General features: G+C 38.0%; 1 long non-coding RNA gene across 1 annotated transcript in view; it reads left to right on the top strand.

The window, feature by feature from the left end:
* Nucleotides 1-21,681, top strand: part of LOC110207673 (uncharacterized) — a 53,352-nt gene extending 31,671 nt beyond the window's left edge. The window contains exons 3-4 of the long non-coding RNA XR_002324272.2: nt 20,803-20,841; nt 21,453-21,681. This is a non-coding gene — a long non-coding RNA (uncharacterized LOC110207673). The remainder of the gene's footprint in view (nt 1-20,802; nt 20,842-21,452) is intronic.
* Nucleotides 21,682-22,085: the final 404 nt, after the last annotated feature.

Raw genomic sequence — 22,085 nt, 5'->3', positions numbered from 1 at the left:
CCTTGAAACACGATACGAAACAGTCAGAAGCTGCTGGAAGTAAGGAACACCCCACTCCCAGGGGCTGACCCTGGGATGGCAGACATCTCCTCTGATGTTGCTTTTGTCAACATTAACTCCCTCCAGCTATACCCAGGGCTGCCACCCTTTCCTTCTTCCCTCAACCCTTTGTTTAGCTCCCATTCATCTTTGGATAAGTACCAATTGTCCTCATCAATTCCTGGCCATCTGCCCACACTCCTTTCCTACTGTCAGAAACCACTGACCACTTTTCTATTCTCAATCAGTGTGCTAGATGGGACCTATATAGGAGGTGGAATTCAGGATGTTCTTCCTGGTGCCATAGGTAGGACAGGTTGCAAAGACTCTGAGTGGTAGGGGTCATAAACAGGAAGGCTCATGGAAACACTGGCTGACAGTATTAAGGAGGAAGGACTGAAACACCAGTGTCCATGAAAACAGCCCATACATGGTACTTGAAGTGATGATAACTAGGGGAAGATGACTTATGGATTGCCTGAATTAGGGTAATAAGTAATGGAATGGTTTGGGCATTATCTCAGTTGGAAAAATAAGTAAAATTGTTCAATAGTCACAGTCATTTTAGATAATTCTATGAAAAGTTGTGATGATAGACTAGCTTAAAGAAAGAAGTAGGATGGCATTGATCTCATTGTTTCCTCCAACATCCTCCCAAGTTTCATACTTGTACTGGAACAACTGAGAAGCACAGACTGACAAATCAAAGATGGGAAAAGGAAAGGGACAGGAAGTTCAGAAAAAAAAGAAAACAATTGCTTCTTGATGTCAAAGATACGTTGCAGGAGCTATGTGATTCGATAAAACACGTAAATAATGAACTATATACACTCTTCTTGCATGAAGTCTGTACTGAGTAACACTCAATAGTGCTGTTTGGAGTTACTTTTAATTTCTTTTCTGTTTTTTTAAAGGATTGGGAGAATAATGGAGTCTAGGTGCACAAACATTGTTTGCTTGCTAATGGCAAAGTCATTTCTGTTTCATGTTTTTACACGCGGTATCAAGCCTGAGTCTCTTGGTGGTGCTTTGAGAAGCCCATCAACTCTTTCAGGTTACTCATATCATCTAACATACTTTGGCTGTAATTTACTTAATATTGGCTGCAAAATGCTAATGTAGCCATTGGAATGTCCAAACAACTCTGGGGAATAACGGGAGCACAAGACTGACTGTATTGTCTGGGAAGAGAAGGATCTTCCTTTTTTTATTTTGTTAAGAGGGGGTTATTAAGTTCAGCTGGGTAGCCACCTATTTGGAAAACTATTATGTCTACAGATGGACTAGGCGCAAGGGTAATCATGATCATTTTCCAAAGGAAATACCATCCCTGGACTTTTGTCTTAATCTTCCCTCTGGTTTTCAATAGCTGTGTGACCTAGGGCAAGTCACTGAGCCTCTCTGGACTTAATTTCCTCATCTGTAAAATGGGAGGATAGAAGTAAATGATCTCTGAGGTAATTTCCAGCTCTAAAAGAAATACTGTGATTTTAAATTTTCCCAAGAGGCTCTTTCTTCACCCCTGTCCTTACCTCTGAGGCATACGTATATTTCCTATTGCAACATTCCAGAAAAGGCCACAGCTGGAACCAAAGAATTCTAATTCTAGGGATTTCTGATTATCCTTTGAACTCACCATACTCACTCTTGATGCTGTGTCTTTGTTCAGAAAAGTGTGTGGTATAGTAGTTAGTGTGCTGGGCTGGGAATCAGGAAGAAGTGAGTTTTCATCCTTCCTCTGACTCCTATTAGCTCTCTGCCCAAGGGAAGTCACTTACCCTCTCAGCCTTGCTTTTCTCTTCTGTAAAATGGGAATAATAATTCCTAAAATACCTGTACTATCAAATAAGGTAATATTTGCAAAGCACTTGACACAGTGTCTGGCTATGTAAGTAAGTGTTTAATAAAAGCTTGTTCCCTTCCCCTATCTCATAGGATTGTTATGAGGTATAAATAAAATAGTGTATGTCAAGTGTAAAGTGCAGTTATTATCTCAGACTTCTTCTCCTATTCCTCCTTATTCTACTTCTTCTATTTCTTCTTTTCCTCCTCTTCCCTTCTCCCAGATGAATCTCTCTTTTCTCTGAACAATCAATGCTACTTTGAATTAACACTGCTCAATTTGGCAATTAGTTATGTTATGTATTATATCATTTAATTTTGTTTCATGCATCTTACTTTTGTCTGGCAGCTTAGAATGCAAGCTTCTTGAGGACAAGGACCATGATGTACTGTTTTGTGTCTTCCATATCACCAAACACAGGGATGGACATATGGTAGATAGGTGATGGTTAGTTTCTCTCTCTCTCTCTCTCTCTCTCTCTCTCTCTCTCTCTCTCTCTCTCCTTAAATTATCTTGTATCTCATATTTATTTATCTGCTTACCCATGTATCTTCTTCCCTCTTAATTCCTCGAGGACAGTCACTGTTTTTGGTTTTGTTTTTGTAACAGTGCTTGTAGGTGCTTAATACATGTTATCTGACTTGAATTAAATTGTTGTGGAAAAATGCCTTGTACACAGCAGACATGTAGTACAAGCCTGTGAATTGAATTGAATTAAACAAAACATTCAAGACTTTAGCTCTCTGAGATTTGTTATCTTAGATTCCATTAACTTTTTTTCCTTTGTAAAAATGATATAGCATTTGTATGATATATTCATTCATTCACTCATTCAACAAATATTCACTGACAACAAACTTTCTACTCTGTGCACTAACTGTGCATTCCACTGTCCCCAACACCTGGCCACAAGGAGCTTAGGATCAAGTGGGGGAATGAAACCAAGAACAGTACAAGGTAGCATGTGAACACTGCACTAAAAGAAGCCCAAAATAAGCAGGGTGGTTGAATAAGGAAAGATGACATCTACATTGGGTAGCTATGGGAAGGCTTGGTGGAGCTGATGGAATTTGAACTGACTCCTGAAGAACTGGTAGTATTTAAAAACACAAAGATGGGACTTTGTGAAGGGAATGACATGACCAAAGGCAAGAAAAGATAAGGCCATGGAATGATTAGACTAATTTTACTGGAGTCAAGGAGAGTAGTAGAAGATACAATATAGTATATAGTAGAGTATAACAGTACAGCCAAACAACTTTTTATTATCACGTGTGTGTAGAATATTGTGCTACATACTTGGAAAGATGTAAAGTTTTGATATGACATAGATCTTGTGCCACCTTGTTTCTGTTCTAGTAGGAAATGAGGTCAGAAGAGACCTGAGCTCAAATTCCTCTCTGACAAATCCTAGCACACAATGGTGTGCTGGTGAATTTTTAACAACCAACTCTTTGAAAAAAAAAAGTGCATATGACACCCTTTTAAGTTTAATCTATATTATCAACATTTTCAGCATCATTTTCTTGAGTCTAGGCAATCGATAAAACAATAAATCAAGCAGTGTTTTGTAGTGTTCACTAATTTCTGATATGTAAATATTCACATTGAAAATTTACCAATCAGTTCTTGAGAGCTAGTTTGAACTGACTCCAGTATCCTGTGTGGGACAACTGGTCATTTCAGTTGCATGACCTCTCTGAGCCTGGTTCCTTTTCTATAAAATTGGGATAATCATACTTGTAGTATCTGTTTCATTGTATCTTGTATTGTATTGTATTATTGTATTCTTGAGGGCAAATAACATGATGTACTGTTTTGTGTCTTCCATATCACTAAACACAGGAGTGGGCGTATGGTGTATATAGGTGCTGGTTAGTTTCTCTCTCTCTCTCTCTCTCTCTCTCTCTCTCTCTCTCTCCCTCTCTCTCTCTCCCTCTCTGTCTGTCTGTCTCTCTCTCTGTCTTTCTCTCTCCAATTGAAGATCAAGTGAGGAAATAAAAGTAAATGTACTTTGCAAACCTTGGAGCACTAGAGAAATGTTATGGTTATAGATATTGGTGATGTACGATATTCCATTTTGGGTGATAAGAGTGGTTGCAAAACAAAGGGCCCATGTGAAATTTGAGGGAGAAAGTTGTTACCAATAAAGCAAATGGGGAAAGTTTCAAGGAGGAGGTTACATTTGTGGTGGGTACTATAGTACGGATAGGGATTTAACAGATGGAAAGAATGAGGAAGAATATTTAAGATACAGCCATCAATTTGAACAAATGTATGGAGGCATAGGATAACAGAACATGTTCAGTGGGGAGAGAAAGTTAACCAATTTGAATGGCTGGAAATAGAGTATGTGGTGGGAAGTATCATGGCGTAAGGCTTGAAATGTGACATAGGCATTTGAATTGTACAGACTGTAGAAAGTCACAGAAGTTTTTTGAGCGAAAAAAATGCCATGTGCAAATCAATTCCTAGGAAAGATTATTAGGGAAGCAGAATGAAAGAGAGAGAAGAAAGTGAAGACAGTGGCACCTTTTAGGAAGTTATCATAATCATCCACATGAGTGAGAATAGGAATCTATAGTTGGGTTGTGGCAGTGGGAATACAGGGGAAGGGACAAATTTGAGAGATGTTGCAGAGACAGAATTGGTAAAACTTGGTAAAGGATAACTCAAAAGTTATGAGCATGGAAGCCTGGGAGAATGGTGATAGTTTTGAAAGAAAGTGAAGTGAGGAGGAAGTTTAGAAGGAAAGGTAATAGCATTATAGATTTGATCTGGTTGCATTACTTTGGGGGTTCTCCACTATGCCCCAGGAAGCTTATTATTGGTATAACCTCATCATCCTCTAAAATCTTATTATCCTTGATGCTCCACCTCATCACCACCCTCACTCTTTCTCATTGGACAGTGGGACCATGATCTCCAAAGCTCTATTTAAGGAAAGAGCTCAGGTCAAATATCTATTAATTTCTCATCCAGCTGCACTAGTTTGGGAATTCTTTACCTGATTTTTGCACTAAATTGGTATTTCCTCCCCATACACAATCTTTTCAGTTTCCTTTTGTGTATTATCTTACCTCATTAGATTATAAGCTTCTTGAGGGCAAGGACTATTTTAATTTTTTTATATTTGTATCCACAAGACTTTGCACAGTGCCTGGCATATGGTAGGCATAAATGATTGTTAACCATTGACCCTTGACTATTTGTATATAGAAGGGACCTTTGAAGTAATTTGGTCCAACTCCCTCATTTTACAGATATGAAAATGATCATAGTTTTAGACATATTGCATGTGAGATGTCAGCAGAGCATCTAGTTGCAGATAGAGTCTTAAAGGCAGTTAGAGACAGAGGTCTGAAGCTCAGAAGAGAGACCATGACAAGTCATCTGCAGAGTTGAGTTTGAGAGTGAATGAAAATCCCAAGAGGGAGAGAATAGAGAGATAAGAGAAGGTGGTCAAGGACAGACTGTCAAGGAACACTACATTAGTGGGTCAGGGAGAAGGTCAGGAGCTAAGGGGAAACAGACAAATGACATTTTAAAAAGGTAAGAGAACCAGGACAGCATAATGTCTCTGAAGCCGTTGGAAGAGAAAGTTAATAGAAGAAGGGGTCCAAAAGTGTCAAAGTTTGCAACAAGGTTGAGGAAGATGAGGACAAAAAATAGGTCATTGATTTTGGCAATTAGGAGGTCATTGATGACCTTAGAAAGAGTAATTTCAATAGAGAGGTAGGGGTCAATTCCAGATTGCAAGTGATTGAGGAAAGAATTGACAAGGAAGAAGCAGAAGCCTGGGAAAGATTATGGAGGATCTTGAAAACCAAGCTAATAAATTTGGCCTTTATTTTTTAGACAATTAAAAAACATAGAACTTTTTTTTGGTGGGGAGAATAAAAAACAGGCACACTAATGAACTGTTGGTGGAACCACAAATTAGCAACCATTCTGAAAAACCATTTTGAACTATGCTCAAATTGCTATTGAACTGTTCATACCCTTTGACTCAGTGCTACCATTGTTAGATGGTACCCCAAAAAGATCAAAGAAAGAGGAAAAGGGCACATATGTAGAAGAATATTTATGACAACTCTTTTGGTGATAGCAAAGAATTGGAAACTGAGGAAATGTTGATCAATTGGGGAGTAGCCGAACAAGTTGTGGTATACGAATGTGATGGAATACTATAGTACTGTAAGAAATGATGAAGGGAGTGGTTTCAGAAAGAAACTTGGGAAAACTTATACGAACTGATACAAAGTGAAGTGAGCAGAACCAGAAGAACAATTTATGCAGTAAAAACAATATAAAGATCAACCACAACACCAAAAGACACAGGATGAAGCATGCTATTAACCTCCAGAGAGAGAACTGATGGGCTCAAAGTACAGATAGAAGCATATTTTTCTATTTTTTTCTTGCTTTTTTCCCCTTTGAACATGGCTAATGTAGAAATTTGTTTTGTATGTATACACATATTTGTAATGAGTTTTATTTTTCTTGCCTTCTCAATAGGTTGGGGAGGGGGAGAAGGAAGGAAGATAATTTAGAACCAAAAATTAAATAAAATTGAATTTAAGAAAAGATGATAGATTCAGTTTGGGATATGTTAAGTTTAAGGTGCTTGTAGGACATTCAGGCAGAGAGACATCCCGGGAGAATTTGTAAATGTATAACTGGAACATGGCAATGTAGTCAGGGTATGTATGTATGTATGTATGTATGTATGTATGTATGTATATGAATGTAGTCATTATATATGTATTGATAATTGAGAATCCATTTGCATAGATGGGATAAATGAAGCCAGCAGAGTGATGAGATAATGACATGAGATACTATCAAAGAAGAGGTAAGGGACAAAGACCATGTTGTTTCTGGATAGTTGGACATGGAGAGAGCTTGCAGAGACAAAGAACTTTTTGTTCAACCCCAGCGGAGTGATGAGGTCTTACCTGATCTTTGAAAAAAGTCCATCCAAAAGACGTATGAAAACCTAGTCAGTATTGGGGTCATTCCAAGAAATCAAAGCCCTTCAGTTACATAGCCGCATTATGACTATTAATAATAACACATTTTCTGAGCTCTTTAAGATTTTAAAAGACTTTTGTATCTCATTAGACCTTCACAACAACTTTATGGAGCAGTTAATGAGGTTATGATTATTACCATTTTGCAGATGGTGAAACTGAGTCTCAGAGAAGTTAAATCATAGCTAGTAAAAGTCTGAGATAGGATTTAAACTCAAGTCTTTCTGACTACAATCTCAATGCCATATACTATGCCAGATTATTTTTTCTGGGCATAGAGAAGAAACATTATTTAAATTTTTTTGGTGACGTCCTACCCATTTCATATCATCTAGTTGCATAGCTATTCCATCCGGGCAAGGTTAGACCCCTGGGTTCTCAACTACTAGCCTATTTATTAGCTTATTAATTGAAGTTGGATTAGTTGTAACTACTCCCACTTTCTTCTTAATTCCTCTACTTCTTTGGAAAAAAATTACTTTGGTGTCAATCTTATGAATAGGGAACTGGAAAATGAAAGCCCAGTCCACATGCTCTGCCTAATACAATTCCCATATGAATTGTGGAGCATACAAAAGTAATATTTCTGTTCAAGGGATGGAGAGGAGGAAACTGAATCTGAGGCCAATGTTTTCCTGCCCCTTTGCCCCTTAAGTGACTGTTCAGGTGGGTTAGATGGAACATTCTCTTCTCATTTGCTACTTATTGGTATCCAGAATTCTTGAGCTCAAACTAGCTTTCTATTTTATAGGTGGCCCATGTGGTGTGACCAAGTTTCCTCAGCCAACATAACATGTTTCCTACACAATACCACTGCAGTTGATCAAAGAGTATCATTGTACTTCTACTAACTGATAAAAAAAGAAGTGAAAAGAATCAGAAGAACAATTTTTAGAGTAAAAAAACAATATTATAAAGATAATCAACTCGGAGAGACTGAGTATCATTGTACTTAATCTAAAGTCTTCCATAGATTGAATTATGTTCTCACCTTCTTAAGGTGTGCTTACTTTAAGTGAGGTGAAATGATTTGATTTACTCAAACAACCTCTGCCCTTAAATTCTCCTCTTAGTTTTAAGATTTATTTTCTCCAACAAATTTGTTGAAATGTCAAAATCCATGGTCCCAAATTCTGTATAAGTCTTTAGTGACTTGGGGAGTTTCTGCATTACTTCTTTTATTACTTTCCCCAGTGCTTTGTACTAAATAGATTCAAGAAAAGTCTGTGTGGCTTAATTCACAATCAAATCCAATAATTAACATTCTCTATATTTCCAAATACATGATGGTATACTTTTTTTAATAGAAATGTCATTTTCACAAACTTTGAATAGATTATTGCCTGTCTTGGTGTTTGCCCAAGACAAAAGAAAACAAAAATCTAGAATGCCATTAGCTTGAGGTCCTAGGCTAGTGTGTTCTCAATACATGTTAATTACCAGCAATTAGCACCCCAGTATCATTTAACTGCTTAATATCAATTAGCTTTTACAAAGGGATATTTAATGAAAACACATAACAAGAATAGAAGCCAGCACACTCCTCTAATACCTGATTGTCTTAGGGTACACTCTTCTGTATGCTATCTCAAGTTCTAGGGAAGATGGGCTCAAACTTCACACAATCTACAAAGCATTAGCCTCACTAAGTTTATTTCCAAATGGAGACATAGCTGGAGGATGAGTCACAGTCACTCCCACCTGAAGCTCCCTTCATTCTGCTAGACTACTTTGGGTCAAGCTTTAGACTTCTGATCTTTATTACTTAAGCTGTATGTAAAATCAGGGATGAACTCTAGGTTCTGTGCCCTGGCCAGCTTATTCTCTCTAACTTTGGAAGCACATGAAATTATAGCTTAATTTAATAATCTACCTAAAAGCAGGAAAAAAAAATATAAAGAAGAAAATAAGAGATTATTTTTGTTCAGTTGTGTCTGACTCTTCATGATCCCTCTTCGGTTTTCTTCACAAAGATAGTAGAGTAATATGCCACTTTCTTCTCCAACTCATTTTACAGATGGGGAAACCCAGGGAAATAGGGTAAAATTACTTGTCCAGGCTCATACAACTAATAAGTATCTAAGGCCAGATTTGAACACAGGTCTTCCTGTTTCCAGGCTTGGTGTTCTATCCATTGAGCCATCTAGCCTGCTCTAAAATCAGAGAGGCCATATATTGGATCAAATGAAGGAGTAAGGCCTTGCCCCACCCAGAAGCTTATAATTTGTTTTCCACACTTGAACCATCCAGAAACTTACAATTTTTTTTTTCTCTTGAACCAGCCATGCTGGGGGGAAAAAAAGGAAAAACAATAAAACCTGCCTCTTTGGAAGTCTTTTTTCTGCCTCTTAGTTCTGATTCAGCAGCCAAACAAAAGTACTCCCTTTCACCACAAGCACACTATCTGTTGATGCTCTAAAATGTCAGGCAGGGAAAACTGGGCATGTTCATATCTCATATGCCCATATCAGTCCCCTATTACAGTTTAAAAGTTCCTGAACATTTCAGGGGAAAGGTTGGTAATGTAGTAGATACAACAGCAAAACATCAACAGAAGCACTGGGGATAAAGAAGGGGAGAAAATTTGGTCCCTGCCCTCAAGGTGTTCACATTTAATTGGGGAGACAACATGTAAACAATTGTGTACATATAACATATACCTACCTACATATATAATTTAATATATGTAAACATAGATACATACACACTTTATCATATATATTCATTGTATATATACTATATATACATACATTTATAAAACAGGATCATTATCAGAGGAAAGGCATTAGCACTGTGGATTTGGGGTTGAGGTGGGTGAGTGGGGACTGGGAAAGATCTGTAGGAGGTAGAATTTGAGATGAGTCTTGAAAGAAACCAGTGTAATTAGAAGATGAAGGCACAAGAGCCTTTCAGGTAGAGGCAAAAACCAGTGAAAGGGCTTTGAGTCAGGAGATGGGAGGCCATTTGCAAAGAAAAGCGAGAAGACAAGTGGTGCTGGATTATAAGGCACTCAGTTGGGAGTAAAGCATTAGAAGGCTGGAAAAGAAGGGATGGGCTAGGTTGGGAAGGACTTTAAAAGCCAAGCCTAGGATTATGTCTTTGATCCAAGAGGTAATAGGAAACCACTGAAGTTTATTGACTGTGTATGTATGTGTGCATCTGGGAGGGTGTTTGACATGATTACACCTGTTTTTTGGAAGATCATTTTGGAAGCTCAGTAGAGGATGTACTGGAATGGGGAGAGATTTGAATGAGGAAGACCAAGCAGTAGTTATAGCAATAGTTCAGGAATAAGATGATAAGCATTTTCACTAGAGTGCCAGATATTTGAGAAGAGAGAAATGAATGTATATGTAAGGTAGACATGACAAGACTTGTCAACAGATTGGATGCATGGAATGAGAGAGAAGGAGGAGTTGAGTATGGGACCAACATTATGAGCCTGAGTGACTGGGATGATGGTGATACCTTTAATAGAAATAGGAAAGTTCAGAAGAAGGGATGGTTTTGGGGAAAGACAATGAGTTCTACAAGACATCCAATCCAAGATGTCCAATAAGCAATTGGAGATGTGAGACTGAAAATAAGGAGAGGTTGGGGTCAGACAAATAGATCTGAGAATCATCAACATAGAAACAATAATTGAATCCATGTGATCTGATAAGATGACCAGATGAGACAATATAGATGGAGTAGAGAATAGCACCCTGAACTGAACCTTGGGGGATAGCATGGTTAATAGACATGACCTAGAGGAAGACCCAGCAAAGGAGACTAAGAAGATGTAATAAGAGAGGACACGAACCGGGAGAGCGCAATGTCACAAAAACTCAAAGAGGAGATGGTAACTGAGAGAAAAGAGTGATTAATATGTCAAAGGGCAAGAAAGATCAGGAAAGATGAGGCTTGAGAAAAAGCCATTATATTAGCAATTAAGAGATTGGCAATTTGGAGAGAGCAGTTGCAGTTGAATGATGAGGTCAGAGGGCAGACTGCAAAGGGTTTAGAAGAGATTAACAGGAAAAGGAAATATGGGGGCAATCAAAATTGTGGAGTAGAAGAAGCATGATAGCTAAGTTTTTCCAACATTCCCCTCTACACAACTTTAATATAATACCTCAACTCAAATTCTGGAGCAGCAGAGCCTAGAACAGGTCAAGGTGAGACATTTTTTTCCAACCCAAGATAAATTAGGAGATGTCTGTGCACTGAGGTAGGAACTGGCTGGGAGCCCAAGTGCTGACAACACTAGCAATAGGCCTTGGGGGGGGGGAATAGCTGCAGCAGCTGCTTTGAGAGTTCCCAAGACAGAGATGGTAAGGGGATTTGGCAATTGGTTAAAAAGAGATGATAAAGGACTCCTGTGCTAGCACTGGGTACGGGATCAGGCACTGTTTACCAACTCCATGGCCTATATATATTTCCAGGTCACAGTTCCAGGGAGGAGAGGAGAGTATTCAGTTGTAAGGAAGCAAGAGCCCTGAAGAGCAGTATTGCTTTTGGTTGAAAGGGAGCAGGGACCCTGAGAAACTGTATTGATTTCAGTCCCAAGAGAAGAGGGGTCCTGTGGAACAATAGTATTTGTGACTGCAAGGGATCAAGGGGCCCTTCCTGAGACAGACTAGAGTGCAGACCAGGAAAGCAGTGACGACACCTTTACCCAGGTCATACCACCCTGAAGCACCTAAAACTTCCAAGCCCCCAGAACTAGCTCTGAAAACAGCAGCATGAAAAAGCCTGAAGTTTGGGATAGTGCCTCCCTCACTCCCCTCACACTGGGAGCAGAACTAATATAAAGTTCAAAGTCAAGAAACAGATTACAATGAGCAAACAACAACAACAAAAATCTGACCATAAAATGCTGCTATGCTGACAGGGAAGAACTTAGAAATTCAGAAAAAGTCAACAATGTCAAAACAGCTATAAATAAAGTCTCAAAGAAAAAAAAATGAACACAAGCCCAACAGGAGTTCCTGAAAGAGCTCAAACATATTAAAAAAATAAAATTAAAGTCTTAGAGGAAAAATTGGGAAAAGAAATGACAGTGATATAAGAAAATTATGATAAAACAACTTGGTAAAAGAGGTGCAAAAAATGAAAAAAAACACATTAAAAAACAGAATTGGATAAATGGTAAAAAAGGAACAAAACTCTACTGATGGAAATTACTTCTTAAAAAACAGAATTGATCAGCTGGAAAAAGAGATACAAAAGATCACTGAAGAAAATAATGCCTTAAAAATTAGAATTGGACAAGTGGAAAATAATGACTCCATGTCAGATCTATGGATATGGGAAGAATTTATGACCAAAAAAGAGATAAAGAGGATCATGGGAAGTAAAATGGGTAATTCTGATTATATAGAATTGATGGTTTTGCCACAAACAAAACCAATGCAGCCAAAATTAGGAAAGCAGGAAATGGGGGAAAAAATTTATAGCAATTTTCTTTGATAAAGGGTTCATTTATCAAATATATAAAAAATTTAGCCAAATTTATAAAAATAAGAGCCACTCTCCAATTTATATATGGTCAAAGGATATGAACAGGCAGTTTTCAGAAGAGGAATCAAAGCTATCAATAGTCATATGGAAAAAATGTCCTAAATCAGTATAGATTAGAAAAATGCAAATTAACGTAACTCTATGGTACCACCTCCACACCTCTCAGAAATGACAAAAGCTGGAGGAGATGCTGGAAAATAGGTACACTAATGAACTGCTGGTGGAATTGTAAACTGTTCCAACCATTCTGGAGAACAATTTGAAGCTTTGCCCAAAGAGCTATAAAACTGTGTGCACCTTTTAACCTAGCAATACTGCTACTAGGTCTGTATTCCGAAGAGATTGAAGAAAAGGCAAAAAAGACCTATATGAAAAAAAATGTATAGCAGCTCTTTTTTTTTGTAGTTGTGAAGAATTGGAAAATGAAGAGATAACCTTCAATTGGGAAATGGCTCAACAGGTTGTGCTATGTGATTGTGATGAACTATGAATGCAGTTTGAAGCATATTGTTTTCACTTTATGTTTCTTGCTTTTGATTTTTTGCAACATGGTTCCCAGTCCTTGGTTTGGGTGCCTCTCTCACTCAAATGCCTAGGAAGGCTTATGCTTGGGTTGTATCCATGGGTCAAGCAAGATGTATCTACCATTTATATCAGATATATGGAGCCTTGGCAGATCCTTACAATGCCAGTATATGTTGACACACTTTCTCCAGAGGAAAGAAGGATGAGATTAAACAAATGGGATTCCAAGTATATTGAAGTGGGAAAAAAGAGGCAGAGTTTGGAGATGACTTCACTGTGGAACAATACACTAAATCTTGGGGGGAAAACTGAACATGTTTTGATGTTAAGATTATATAAAGGGTGAGTAGATTTAATGTACTAAAATATATTACTATTTTAAAAAACTGCTAAACCTTAAAAAAAAAAAAGAAAAAAGAAAAAACTGAAGCAAACAGAGGTAAAGTTACTTGGCCAGGTTCACAAAGCTAATAAGTGTCTTAGGCAACATTTCAACTCTGGTCTTTGAGGTCCAGTACTATATCTGTTGCATTACCTTTTACACTCTTAATGTCAAAACTCTTCCTGTTAGACATTCATTCTTAATAGACATTCATTTCATTAAATAGATTGTCGTGTAGTCAATTCTCAATTTTCCATGCTAATGATGAGAGTAGTAGGATGGGAAGCTCAAAACAACAGATAATTCCCAAATAATTTCTTTTTGGCTTTAGTACATCGTATATGATTTCATTGGTAGCAGATTTATGTTCCTAATTATGTTTTGTGCAAGTAAACATGAACTTGCATTCCCAGAGAACAGATTTGCTGTTGGCAGGAAAGGCAACCCAGGAACATGCTGGGTGTCAGGGAAAATCCACTTGGGGATTAAAGAACTTGCAACAGACTATCCTAAAGTGCATAATCCTTGTGGGGATAATTGAGTGTTGATTGCAGGTGAGAGAAATGAAATGACAGGAAGAGACCAGAGGGAAAAGAGATACATATTCCAGCAATATGGATAAAATTTTACCAAAAAGGTTTGAATAGAAGAAAAGGACCATTTGACTTTGCTGTAGGCTCTTTTCCTATCTGACCCTCAAAACAGCCATGATTCATCTTGACTTTTTTTCTTGCTCCTGAAGACCTTGAATGTTTCATGCACATAAAGAATGTATTTGAAGAAAAGACACACAATGTCACGTTGAATGGGAATGGGAATGAAGAGTTTGAATACTTTTCAAAAAGCAGCACATAATAATTGAGTGACAAATAAAAAAAGATACCATTTTGAGCTTTGCTCTCTTTCTAGGCCATTCTCATCCCTTGGGATATCATTTAATTTCCACAGTGATCATCCTTTAACTAGAGTTCATTCAAGACAGTAAAAAAAGTCTTGGATTCTGGGTTCAAATCCTCATTCTATGATTTACTACTTATGCTAAGTTAGGCAAGTCACTTAAAATCCCTGTGCCTGACTTTCCAAGTTATGTACAAAATGATTCCCCCAATTTTTAGTGTTCTCTCTGAAAACAAAGGTCCAACTACTAACTACATTGGTATAAGGAAATCTCTAGTAAGGAAAACTCCTCCTGCCAATGCAGGTCAGCTTCTTTCCTGCAATGTATCATTTTAGAGCAGTGGTACTCAAAGTCTGTTCTTGGAGCCTAAAAGGTCCCCAGAACCTTTTTGGGTCATCCACAAAATGAAAATTATTTTCAAAATACTAAGATGTTTTAATTTGTAATATAGTAAACTCTCTCTCATCTCTCTCATTCATCTTTCTGTCTTTAGCTAGCTATCATATCTCTATCATCTATCTTTCTCTATCATATCTCTCTACTATTTCTCTTTCTCTCTTTCTCCATGTATCATCTATCTGTCACTTCTATCATCTCTCTACCTATCATATATTCAAATAAAAGGACTTTGAGATGGGGCTTCTCAATAATTTTTAGGAGTGTAAAGGGTCCTGAGACCAAAAGTATGAAGAATTGCTATCTTGGAGAATTGCCTAGAACAGTGAGAGGTTAAGTAGTTTGACCAGGATCACACAGCAAGTTAGCAGTGAGACTTGAACTTTGATGTTTCTGGACTGTGAGGCCAGCTTTCATTCACTACTCCATACTTCTTTTCTCTGTCATTGCGTTGCCTTTAATTTTCTGTGTATCTGTTATTTTCTCCCAATGTAAGGTAAGTTCAACGACAGGGGCTATTTTGGTTTTTGTCTTTATATTCCCTGTATCTAGTATAGTAGTTAGTGATAATGTCTTTTGTCTATGTCTGTGATTTTATTGGTATGGAAAAAATTCTCATAAAGACACTCTCCCTACTATTGTAGGTCTACAACGGTTCTGTAACTTAGAGTTTTAGAGTTGCCTGGAGGAACTGAGAGGTTTAAGTGACTTGCCCAGAGTCCAACAGCAAGACTATATTATATACCATATTAGAGCCAGTGTTTGAACACAGTTTTTCCTGGTTCTGAGGTCAGCTCTCTGGCCATTATACCAAGATGCCTTTCACCTGGCCAGTAGTAGTTGCTTCATAAATTTTTATTGGATTGAATACAATGAATTGCTGGGAGGAGGGGTTGGTTGTTACCCTTCATTCTTTAAGAGGACCAAACTAACATCACCATGTGGGGTCAAGGTACAGTATGTCTGACTCTGGCTTATCAGACCAATACAGGTTCAGAACGCTTACCACAGATTGGGCACAAATAGTCCATATGGACATTTGGAATGGCAAAGTCTCTGATTTGCGCATCTCATATTTCTTTTGAGCTATTGCAATTCTGCTTTGCTCGTAAGGGTGGGGGATAAAGATACAGAGAAGAATGAATTGCAATCACCGACCAGAAGCAAATTATAATCACACAATATTGCTATATTTGGGATATACTGAAAATTAATATTAAATATTTATCTTTGTATTCTTAGTGCCTAGTACCTTGTACATCTCTGGTAATCCACTGGATTTGTGATCACATTAATGTGGGCATTTCTCCCAACATCATACATTTCAACCATTTGAGCCTACATATCCATAGTGACTTCTGTCCTTGTCTCTTGTTCATATCCCCATTATCCATGAGGATAAGAAGTAGCACCTGCCTCCCAGAGTTCTTGTGGTGATCAAATGAGATAATACGTGTGAAGTGTTTAAAGTCTTCTATGTGTCTGACACACAGAAGACACTCAAAAATGTTTTATTTTGTTTCTTTCCTTCCTACACAACACCAGTCCTTCCCTTCCACATCCTTTTTTCTATTCCCTTTTTTTCCAACATGGTATACCTATCCAAAGTCATTGTTGTTTCTTCTCATTTTCAGAGATACCTAAGGTATGCCACATTATATGTAAGTCAATCCACTATTTCCCCTACTGTCTTCAGTGGTTGAGATTTTCAGTCTTATGGTGTTGTATTTATACCTCAACCATTCAGCACCCAGTTAATACTTTTTACAGCCAATGATAACTTCTTAATAACTTGATAACCCCACTGGAATTCCTTTTCTGTGTTTCAACAATTCCGCAGCTACTACCAGAGCATACCAATCTCTCCCTTACCTTTGCTCTAGTTTTAATTTTACCAATTTTCCCCAATCAGCAATCCAAGCTATTGATTCACTTAATTATCTGTTTCATTTGCCTTTTCATGCTTAGTTTGCCGTGGCTTGCCAACTACTTTCTCCTTATCCTTCTTTAATTATCTCATGAGTCTACCTCTTCAGTTTCTCCCTAAACCTTCTCTCTTGGAAGTCAGTAAAAAAAAAATATAAAAAAGTCTATGAATCACTCTTTTTGTATTAGATCATTGCCTTATATTTTAGCAGAAAGGAATTCTGAGGATGGATCCTAAACTGAGTCCTAGAATAGATGACAGAGGAAGATTTAAGCATCAGTGTTTTCAAATTTCTTTATGAAAATACTAAATGTCTATCTTTGGATCAAGAGTAGAGGGAGAGTTTGGGTTTAGCTGATTTTCCTGTCTCCTTAGTCTTTTTATTCTCACTGGTAAAGATAGTGATTAAAGTGAGTTTGGGCATGTGGATATGTAAAGGTATTTCTGAACATAATATTTCCAGACTGGTAGAAATTCATTCAGTGTGAGGACACCAAGGCAAATACTGAGTATGCCATTTTTTTTGATTGATAGTAACACAATTTTGGAGCCACATAATCATAGAGCATTAGAGCTATAAGTGACCTTAGGGGTCATCAAATCCAGCTATCAGGGATGTGTTATTAAATGTTTAACAACTGGCTTTCTGGAAAAAATATCATGTTTTAAGTTGGATCTGTATTATTAACATTTCGTCTGCCACTTTCTTAAATCTAAGCAATCAGTAAATCATGCCCTGATTTGTAGAGTTCACAGGTTTGTAGTGTGTATAGATCTGTAGTGTTTATAGAGGGGTAAATGCTCATTCTGAATATTTAGCAGTTGGCTTTCTGGAGTGGGTTCAAGCGGGCTCCAGCACACCTCTATGGGGCTGAGAGAGGTAGGTGACTTTTCTCAGAACAAATAGCCAGCTAGGCTTCCTAAGATAAGAGTTTGCATAGAGAAAATGATGTCTGACTCCACACTCTGGAAGAGAAAGTGGGTGGTGTATAATGCATAGTCCCATGTCTGTAATTCACCCCTTTTGGATGAGGTAAGTGTTGACATTAGAGAATTTGGTAGGGTGCATGGATTTGTCTATTTATTAAAATGTCAGATGGTGTACCTCCTAAAAGTCAGGCGAGTTGGTGGTCTTCAAAACACAACATTAGAAGAGGATAAAATGTTTAATGGGTTGGCTTCGTGATATGCTCAAAACAGAGTTAGCTATATCCAGGATATCAAAAGCAAGGACATTTCATAAACATCTATAAAGACTCTCAGAAGGAGCGGTTTATAGTATGTTACACCTGAAATCAGTAGACCTGGGACTGAACCTTGCCTCAGATGTTTCCTAGTTGTGTGACCACAAACAAATCATGTAATTTCTCTGAATCTGTTTCCTCATATGTAAAATATAAAAAGCAACAACAACAGTAACATAAAAAAACCCTGTACTATCTACCTAATAGGGCTATTGTATGCAAGGAAAGCACAACACAAACCCTAAAACACTACAGAAATGTGAAGTTTTTTTTTAAACCAAAGGCAGATAGAAATACGTTAAGCCATATTTATAAGCAATTGTATATTAAATCAAGAGAAGGCAAACATCCAAGACATCTACTCTTTGAGCCAGTTCATTAATACCCTGCCAATATTTTACTTATTCTAAAATCACAAATGGTACATGTCCCAAGAAAGGCCAGCATTACCTCAAGGGAAGGCTGAGGTTATGTAGTTGTTGTGGCTTTACTTGATATAGGAATAGAAAGCTGCCTGCCCAATTTGGCCATGGTGAAGTCAGTTTTATGTGTCTCAGTGCTATCTTTTAGGGGACTAGTACCTCATGGGACTGACAACTTGGGCATGGCTTGTTTTGCTGCTGGCATATGAATATTAGTTTCAGCAGCTCCTTGGTATACAAAGTGAAGTGGGAAATGGAAGCATTTCCATTGATTGCTCAAGCCCCCAATGGCTTCTGCCTCAATCAGTTAAATATTTCAGCTAAAATTAAGTGAAACTGATACACCCTCAATTCTCGACTTCCCTTTGCATATGTACACAGAGTCCACAAGAGCCAAGTGTTTGCTTCTGGGAAAAGTTATTTTTGTAAAGTTAATGTAGTTCAGTCAGTGTCCTAAAAAGTGATCTGCCTCTGGAAGGATTCAAGCGGAAGTGGTAGAGCATTAACTGTAACGATGTTATTCTCCGAATTCTGGCTTATAGGCTAAGGCTCAAGCAGGCTAGATGTTATAACCTTTCCTGTCTCTCCCAGAAATCTTTGAGAGCAAAAAAAAAAAGATGTTGGCTTGTTCAAATCACAGGGAAATATAAACGGAGGGCAAGAAAACCACAACATCTGGAACACGAGTAAAGATTTTGCTGGAAAAGACTTGACAAACTCTAAAAACAAAGTTCTAGACTTTACTAATTTGTTTTGGCTGCAAAGTCGAGCTCCATGCAAAGCTCAAAGAGGATTTGTCTGAGGCTCCTTCTGCAGAAATAAAAAGCCAGCATGAACCAACATTAATGCATTGACTACATAAACAGTCAAGATAGTTATCTGATACAGGGAGAATATTGCTACACTGAGACTTTTTTGTTATTTATGGGATTATTATTAGAGGAAACAGGGCAATTAGATACCACCTCAGTCTCAGAGCTAAGGAAAGGAGTAAAGGTGTCAAACATGGTTTTTCAATTTGATTTCTTGATCATTTAATTCTTGCTACACTCTGTAATTAAAACACATATGTCCCTGTGTTTCTGTGCACTGTCAAGAAACTTTTTTGCCTTTTCAGTCTATATATTGCTAGTATTTTTTATGGATTTTAAGTAACATGTGGAGAATTTTGTCTTGTTACATTTTCATTGGAAACACTATTTCTTTTTGATGTGGTGAGAGCAGAGCTCTCCATACCTGATGACAAGCATACCATGAGAGACTTGAACTTTTGAAGGTGGTAGTCAAGTCAATCATAGTGGCTCCTTGAGAACAGGATATATCTCCAGTACTTAGTACAGTGCCTGGCAAATAGTAGGCATCTAATACATGTTTATTGACAGATCTCCATGATTTTGTGTAAGTCACTTAACCTTGAAGGCAGGTGTAATGGATAGAGGGCTAGGCTAGGAGTCAGGAAGATTTGAGTTCAAATCCCACCTCGGATGCTAGATGTGTGAACTTGAGCAAATCATTTAACTTCTGTTTACCTCATTTTCTTCAACTAAAAAAATGGGAATAATAATGTCACCTCCCTTCCAGGGTGGTTGTGAGGATCAAATGACATAATATATATAAAGAGCTTAGCATGGCCCATAGAATATAGTAGACACTATACAAATGCAAGTTCTCCTCCTCCTCCTCCTCCTCCTCCTCCTCTCCTTCTTCTTCCTCTTCCTTTCCTTTCCTTTCTTCCAAATGAGAAGCTGATATTGGGATTTGAACTCAGATCTTCTGACTTCAAATTCGGTGCTCTTGTCACTATATCATCCTTTTTTCCCCTCCTTGTTTTATCTTCCTTCTCTATGATCTATTATTTATTTCTTACTCCTCCTGTGGGTTGTTTATATTTCTATTCATTCTGTATCAAGCTCATCATTCTTCTGATTCTAGGTCACACAGTATTTCTTCCCTGGGGTCAAAGCCAGATCACTGAGGATCTACTCTATCTCTCAGTCTAGTGTCATTACCTAAGTAGGCCATCCTAACTTAATTCTGGCTGAAATTACCCTTCAGTGATTCCCTCTGAGCAGCTAGGATGAAACAAGGTATCAGCTAGTTCACCCACGGCCACTCAGAACAGGCCACCTGTCCACAAGGGATAACATGCAGTATTAAATCCTGTGTGATAGAATTATGTTATGATAAAGCTCCCAGGGATATACATAAGTAGCCATATGGAAAAGGGCGAAAATCACTGTCAGTGAAGTTAATAATATGCATTGTTCTAAAACATACAACTAGAAATGAATATAAAAATGATCCCGATGTAATTCTCCTCACCAAGCTAACTGACTCTTTGGAGAGAAGGGAAACTATCAGTTGCAGTCCTCCATTTAAAAACAAACAAACAAGCGAACTGAATCATCTCCAGGTTGCTTTTCCCCCCTTGCTTTCAAAAACTTTAAACCTCTGTCACTGAGAGCTACTGGGTGACTAAGAGCAGAGACATTTGCTTTCACTCCTTGGTAATAAGCCTGCATTTTCTTCCTAAATGTTTGAGTGAATGAGTGAGTGAAAGTCAAACAATTTTTTTTCTTTTCCTACAGACTTGAACTGAGATTAAAGAAGACCAATGTGGGTAAGAGGTATGTCTGAGTCCACAGCAAAGTGTGTTGGCTTCAAAGAGGGAGCATCCAGAGGGTGATTCATTCTGCACCATTCTTTTCCTGCCAATAGTTTACTTCCACGGTGTGAGGGGAGCCAAATAGCACAAAAAGACATTTGAAAAGTTAAGCATTATTCCAAATTTGACTATCTATATTTAATTGGATGGAAACTAAAATATTTTGGAGGGATGTATTTTAATTTTATTGGTGAGGGGTCAGGTAATGATTCCCCCTTATCATGCAAATTCAATACAGAGTTAGTGAGCTGGTGGCCGTTTACTGGCCTGAGTGAAAGGACTTGGTTTTCTGAGGCTATCTCTTGGTCTATGGGCATCCATAGCAAGGAATGTATTTTTCATGACTGTAAATCCAATTTACTACCTACAGTCCTCTCTGCCCCGCAGTTAATGAGCCAGCAGTTGCTGATCATTAGAAGGGAAAATCATCAGAAAAGAGTGAGGAATTCCACATCACCATCCCTGTCACTGTGGGATGACTATTCCACTTTATTTCTTCAGACTGTCCTTTGGCTTTCCCTGAAGTAGCCTGAGGTTATCAGAAATGCTACTGGTAACATATTCTATTTTCAGGACCCCTATTGCTGAAGCAGTCGTGTCCAATGGACTAGGCAGATGAAGTCTCCGCTAAACCATCAGATCAAGAAACGAGCTTCCTCCACATAAATGGACTTGACCATGGCTACATCATTAAATCCCTGGCCACATAACACGTGCTTGAGAAGAAAGCTTGCATGTGCCAGGGCACCTCATCAGTCAACCAAGCCTGGAAAGAAACTGACATGCACCTTTGCTCTTTGGATGCTGGTAAGTACATCACTAAGGAAGGCAAAAATAGTACTTGGGTTTTATAGTATTGAATTTCCATATATTTATCATATTACTGGCCAGAGAGACCATTCCAAAGGAGACAGCAAGAAGTTTGCTGTCTATCTGGACTATTGGCTGATTTTAATGTTTGGAGAAGACTTCGGTAGAGAACTACTTACAATGCAATGCTGACCAATGCAGAGCCAGCAAGAAGGGCTCTTTGGTTGACACAGATCATAAGGATAGTATGTTCTTGCAAATTCTGTTGATTCACAGGATCACAAAATGTTAGATTTAGAATGGACCTAAATATAGCTCACCCAGTGTGAAATATGCTCATAGGAAACTAGGGACCTTAGAATTAAAGTAATTTATGCTAGTAAATGGTAAAATCAG

The sequence above is a fragment of the Phascolarctos cinereus genome, unplaced genomic scaffold (genome assembly GCF_003287225.1).
Source record: "Phascolarctos cinereus isolate Bilbo 61053 unplaced genomic scaffold, phaCin_HiC Scaffold_2;HRSCAF=192, whole genome shotgun sequence".
NCBI lineage: Eukaryota > Metazoa > Chordata > Mammalia > Diprotodontia > Phascolarctidae > Phascolarctos > Phascolarctos cinereus.
This window is presented reverse-complemented; position numbering and strand designations above follow the sequence as displayed.